The sequence below is a fragment of the Lathyrus oleraceus genome, chromosome 5 (genome assembly GCF_024323335.1).
Source record: "Lathyrus oleraceus cultivar Zhongwan6 chromosome 5, CAAS_Psat_ZW6_1.0, whole genome shotgun sequence".
Taxonomy (NCBI): Eukaryota; Viridiplantae; Streptophyta; class Magnoliopsida; order Fabales; family Fabaceae; genus Lathyrus; species Lathyrus oleraceus.
This window is the reverse complement of record NC_066583.1, coordinates 166,728,520-166,735,078: the sequence shown is the minus strand read 5'-3', so window position 1 is coordinate 166,735,078 and position 6,559 is coordinate 166,728,520. Positions and strand designations below refer to the sequence as shown.

The following is a 6,559-nucleotide window of genomic DNA, read 5'->3' as shown; positions in this document are numbered from 1 at the left end:
ATCCATGCTTCAAAGTACCATGGATGAATACTTTATCATCCAATGGTAGGTTTGAAGTATGGAAGATTTAATCAACCCTAAACCAAACAAATCATTACCTCGGTTGGCTTCATTAATCCATGAGTTCAAGACTCCATAAGTCCCTCAAAACATATCCAAATGACTTGAAATAAAAAAAAAATTAAATACTAGAGGCAAAAATAATGGGCTCTATGTTGGACATATTTTAAAAATAAATAAAACAAGTGACATAAAAAATAAAATGAAAAAAGGAAATAAATGGTGAAATAAAATAAAATAAATAAAATAAATGAAAAAAGAAATAAAGGATTTGCACACACCAGGGGTTGAACCCCTGACCATGGGGTCATGAGGGGTCAAACCCCTCTCCCACTGGGCCAATGGCTAATGGTGTTAACAAACACACCAGAGTGAATAAACAATAAAAACAAAGTAAAAATGAAACTTGCACGCTAGCCATCCAACCAGGACATGACACAGTTTGTTTTCAAATTCAAATCTTGCGCGAAGCAATAACCTCGATGTCGTCTTCAACCCTGGAATTTTTGAAAATTGAAACTTAGAAATACACGTTTTCGACCAGATATTTTTGTGGAATCACATTGCATGATCATTGAAGCGCCACGAAAAATACAGAGTCGCCATCGGATTTTATTTATTCCAAAGGAAAGGGAAAATAGCGATAAAACCCCAAATGAGAGAAACGGTCTCGCAACCAAGAGCGGATTCGGAAGTCGGTTATGCAAGGGGAAGGTATTAACACCCCTCACATCCATGGTACTCCATGGGAACCACTTGCTCGTATCAAATGCGTATGGATGTTTATTTATCTGTAAGTTGCTTGCTATCGGGAATGAGATGAGAGATGAGATGGGAGAGAAAATAAGTTTTAAGTTAGTGTGCTCGCCAAGGATTTGGGCCCTTGTGCCTATGTATCCCCATACGTGCAATAGGGAAATCAGAGCTTCGTAGTTCGGCTCAAAAATGGCATATTTGTTTGGTTGTTTTTACTGAACAGTATTGACGTTCGCGCGCTACTGTTCACTTGCTCGTATACTCTGTCATGGGAGCGGAAAGTATTTACTTGTTTGCGGTAAAGTGGATACGCTTGGTTCGCACTATAGCAGTTAAACATTACTTGCTCGTACATGGAGGCTTAAGCTTCGTTCACGGTAGAATGGAAGTAATACGTCCTTATTGAAAGGTTTTGAAGTGTGCGCTAAGGCAAAAGATGATTTGATTTGTTAGGGTTGATTTTATGCATGGAGACAAGCATTAAACCCTTGGCTAGATACAGTCAACGGTCCAATAACTCGGGAGTTGAGAGGACAAGTTATCCTAACTACTCTTTTTCGTCCAAAAAAGATTTGATTATGAAAGGAGTTTGGAAAGTTTAATCGTTGGAACTTAGAGGGAGACAAGTCTTTAACCCTTGACTAAGTACAGTCAACAATCAAAGTACTTGGGAATCGAGAGGATAATGGAGTCCTAACTATTATTTTTCTTCCTCATAACGCCTACATTTAACTTGTTTGAATGATTAGATATTTTAAGGGGGAAAGTCAAGTGTCGGGTCCTCAGGCTAGGTACGGCCGACTACCCAATTACTTGAATGTTGTGTACAAACACGTACACCCCATTCGCATTCCAATTTGTTATGAAAATGGTTTTGAAAAAGGAACTTGACGTTGAATCAAGTGTTTGAATTTATTGTGAAAATAGTGAGTGAAGAAAGGAGGTAAGATAAAATGAGATTGAGAAGAGAATGAAGAAGAGATGTAAATGATGGATCTTGAAGTGAATGGAGAATGCTTGACGTTGGATCAAGCATTTATGTTGCAATGGTGTGAGTTTTATTCGGAAAAACAACTTGACGTTGGATCAAGTTTCTTTTGTTTCTTTTGAAAATGCTTTATTTATCATTTTGTGTTTTATCTTTGATTATTAATATGCATAGTAAACTAGCTAGAAAGCAATAAATCTAAGCTATTACATGAGTAAGGGGAGGGGTGACATTTAACCCACAATGGGGGGAACCCACACAATACAACACAAAGACATGAAGAGAAAACTACACTTCACAAATTATTGAATAAAAATAAAAGGAATAACTTGGAGGATGTTTGGATCTCTCATTCACATGTCACCACAAAAAAAATACTATGGTTAGTATGCATTAATAAAATGGAATTAAAATGCTAATTCAAGTGAATGAGAAATGGTATGATGAAATGATATAACGGATATGCTAACACATCGTATCCAATTGAAATATCATTTTCAATTTGGATAGAATAACCACAATCAAAGAAATTGAACAATTAAAATAAACTAAAGGTCACACAATACATGAACATGGCATATGGAATGAAAAGGGAATTAAAATGATTAATCCTAATTAATCCTAAGCATGAATTAAAAGTCAAGAATTATGGAGAAACTCTAATCAAGAATTAATATGGCTAATCGAGTAACTCTAATCAAGAATTAATATGGCTAATCGAGTATTTTTTAGGGAGTTTTCTCAAGGTTAACAAATGGATTAACACACAAACAAATCTTAATCATGTTAAAATCTAAATCTACTTAAATTCCTAACATGAAAAAAAATGGACAATTAAATGGATCTTATTATCAATTCTAAAAAAATAAAATCAATCTAAGCATGAATTAGGAATCAAAGTTGATCAAATGAGAAATTAGCAATCTAAATTCAAGAATTGAATCTAATGACTATGATTATACAAATCCAATTGAATGGGAATTTACCTAAGAATCGAAATCTAGTCTAAAGTTTAGTCATGGTAAAATCAATATCCAACTATCTTGATCCACACAAAATCCACAAAATGAAATAATTAAAATCTATTACCTAAAATCCTAATCAAGGCATGGTTAATCAAATGAGTTTTAATTCTGGAAAATTAAGAAAAATTAAATCTAATCTAAAGTTCGATTAAACCTAATTTCTAATTAACTATCTAATCCTAATTAACCCATGAACTATGCTAATTATTCACTAAAACTAAACTATGTTAATTCCTAATTTTTTCTAAAACTAAGAATTCCAAACTAACAACAACAAGACAAAGGAAGCATCATGATTAACCAAAGAACTGAGATTAATAAATAAATTAACATCATTAAGGATGAATTAAGCGAGACTAATATTGAGCCAGAGGGGTGTTACCGATGGAAGATGGGTATGAATGTTATGGCCCAATCTAAAAAAAAAGCCTTGCACATGCCAAAACCTGGCTGTACTTGAATTGAGCAAAACATCCATCAAACCAATCCCTATGTGTAACCCGAAAAATCTGACTCAAAAGCTTCTTCCCCCAAATCAAGATTCCGCTCAAAAGCACGAATGGAAATTCGAAACCCGTGCTTTCTCCACCAAAATCAGATTAATATTCCTCTTTCTTGCTCCATCCTTAACCCACGCTTAGGTCTCGACATAGTTTCCGATCCTCACGTATGAACAATCACATAACCAACAACAATGAACGCGATACTCACCTCGACGTCCGGTATGGTCTTCAGCTCTTGGTTGATCAGGATCTGTGTGCGGGCGTGACGTTATCGTTGAAGAGCAAATGATGGTTCGTTGTCGATTAAGGATGAAGGAGATGGATTCTTTCGGGTGCGCCTCCGTCGTCGAATACAGATGAAGTTGGAGGCCCGTTGATTTCGCAACGAGGGATGACGGAACCTCGGCGTTACGAAGAATCCGATAGTTATCGCGTAGTGAAGCGTTGTTGATGAACGATGAAGAATTAAATCGTTCCCTCGTTCTTCTTGAACCCTCGATTATTAGAAGGTGGGCGTACTTTAACTCTGTTTTCTTCTTCTTCAACTTTGTTCGCGGATCCGTTTTCTGTTTCGTTGTTCTATGGATTCGTGTTGTTGTATATTTGAGGAAAGGATTCTGAACTGAGTTATGGTTGCAGGTGTTTTCACCAAATGGAAGGTTTCCTTTGGATTCTGTTTGTAAGGTGAAGGGTGAAGCCGCGTGAGAAGAAGAGTGGAGAGAAGATGGATAATGAGGTCGAAGAAATTGGTTATGGAGGACGACGAAGGGTGAATGAAGTTAGAAGTTTGAGACGATGAAGTTGTGAATTGTTGAATGATGGTGAAGATGATGGAGCCCTTGAATTGAAGATGGAGGATGGTTCTTATAGGAGAGTAAGGTTAGAGAGATGGTTGGTTATGACAGTTGGAAGTAGTTAGAGTCTGTTGAATTCTGTTAGAGTTTGGTTTGAGTTTGTTTTGACAGTTAGATTTCTGTTATTTCGGTTGGTTAAGAGGTTTGTTAGGGAGGTGGAATTTCTGTTATAAAGTTAGTTTGCAGTTTTCCCCTGATTCTGTTATGTGCTGTTTTCTTTTATGCAGGTTTTGTTAGAAGGTTTGGTTGAAGCGGCTTATTTTGAAGTCAGTTGTGTGAAAACAGTTAGGGTGGTTAGGATTGAAGGATTCAATTATTCTATTATATGAGTTTTGGTTATGATGAATCAATTAGGAGTTGGAGGATGATGTCAGGTGAAGATGAGACCTTGATTTCATCACAGGTTTTTATGGAAGTTGGGAAGCGGAAAAACCAGATTCTGTTAGAGGCCTTTTTGAAGGTTAAAAGGTTCCTTCTCCATTTCTGTTGAAGGTTGTCGGTTCAATGAAGAGCCACCCCTTTTCGTTTTTTGTAGGATGTATTAGAAGGAGTCTTGTTGACCGTTAGAAGCTGGTTGGAGATTTCAATTCCGTCGGCCGTTGATGACAGTTGGCGACAGTTGGAATCGGTTAGGCGGTTAGGACGGTTAAAGAGGTTGGTTAGAATTCTGTTTTGGATTCTGAACCGAATTCTATTAGGAGGTTATGGTTCTGTTTTTTTATATGGAGGAATCAGGTTCAGGTACATGTTGTGACATTGAGAGAACATCGGTAGCGTGATCTTCATCTCCCACACTTTATTAAGTTTTCGTATAGACTCATCATCACAAAGAAACAGGGATAACTCAACACTTTGAAACCCCACCAACATCGCCCATAGCAGTATCTCTAGTTTTATATTCAGAGTCTTTCAAAACATTAAATGCCGGTTTTATTGCAATTGGAAGCAACTCTGCAATATTCAAGATTTCAGGATCATCTGGAAAATCTTCTTGGAGACAGAGGGATCTTAAGAAACCTTGAATGCTTCGGTTTCTTCTTAAACGGTTTTAGAGGTCTCGACTTCAGCGGGTTTCTCAAGTCTCAATTTTGCAGGTGAATTCGTTGGAGACTTCTACGGCGTAACAATAGGGGAATCTGGCGGTAACTTAATACACGGTACAAATTCTTTTCTCTCATTCTGTGATGGTTTTCTGTTTCTGTTTCGACTCCGTTTTCGGTGTCGATCTGAGTCGTGCATCCAAAAGTCAGGAAATCTACCAATGTTATACAATCTTTCAAGAAAACCCATGTTATCTGCTACTCAAACTGGTTTTTGTGTGTCTTTGTGTGTAATATGGAGGGCTTTGTTAACTGAAGCTAATGACAATTGAAATGTTATGTAATGATCAATGGTTCTTCTAGTTTTTTCTTGTAGAATTCATTCACAATGGCTTGTTTTTTTGCAGGTGGATTGGAATGTTTTGGATTGGCTTGTGATGTTCGCTGTTGGATTTTTTCCGCATTATATGTCAGTTATACGCATAGCATGGTTTGAAGTGGTGTTAACTTGCAATGTCGGATAATTGACCAGAGCATTCAATAATGGTTTGTACTTGAAGAAGCAATCATCACAGGTCCAAAGTGGAAGAAAGAGGGCTTGTATGAGAGTAAAATAGGGATTCATGGTTATAGTTGGAATTAGGTTTATTATTGTAATGAAAGAATAGAAATTGAATGTGATTGTTATGAATTTGAAATATTTTATAATTTTGAATGGTAAAGGTATGGAAGATGAAATGGTTTATTGGAAATGAACATGAAATTGTGAATTTTTTTGTTTATGTAATGCTTGGATTGTCATTACCGTTTATTCAATTGGAACCGTATAAATTTAAGAATGACTGGTTTAATGTAAGTGTGGTGGTTGATGGAATTTGGATGGTATAGTGTATTGGAATTGTGTATCAAATAGGCACATATGGAAATTTTATTGCACTTGGCTTTGTGATTTGCACATGGAATGATTGAATGGATTTGTGTAAAGGTTCGAATTGTAGTGAAGATTAATTAGGAAATTGAAATGGTAATGATTTGTATGGAATGGACTTAATAATGACTCAATGGACATTGACTTGACTGAACAACACAATGCCTTTAAATCGGCTGAAGTATGCCATGAAACTAGACTTGAAATCCAATGAAGCAAAATCAACCAAATGATTACTTAACCAAGCGGTGGGCTGTACCACCTTGAACGAATATCCCTTAATCAAAGCATGAAGATCAAGGACAAGCGAAACTCTGATGAATTGTTGAATAAACCAATGAAACTCCATGAGTGACCAGATGGATCTCAACCTTGTAGGCCCCATATTCAATGCCACGTGTGATA

The 6,559-nt window shown here is 36.5% G+C and overlaps 1 long non-coding RNA gene across 2 annotated transcripts; it reads left to right on the top strand.

Annotated features, from left to right (window-relative positions):
* The first annotated feature begins 3,300 nt into the window (after positions 1 to 3,300).
* Positions 3,301 to 6,013, top strand: LOC127080637 (uncharacterized). Of its 2 annotated transcripts, XR_007788032.1 has the most exons (4): positions 3,301 to 3,841; positions 3,972 to 4,211; positions 4,414 to 5,343; positions 5,634 to 6,013. It is a non-coding gene; the product is annotated as an uncharacterized LOC127080637 (long non-coding RNA). The 2 variants fall into 2 exon arrangements; XR_007788031.1 differs by having other exon boundaries at positions 3,972 to 5,343.
* Positions 6,014 to 6,559: the final 546 nt, after the last annotated feature.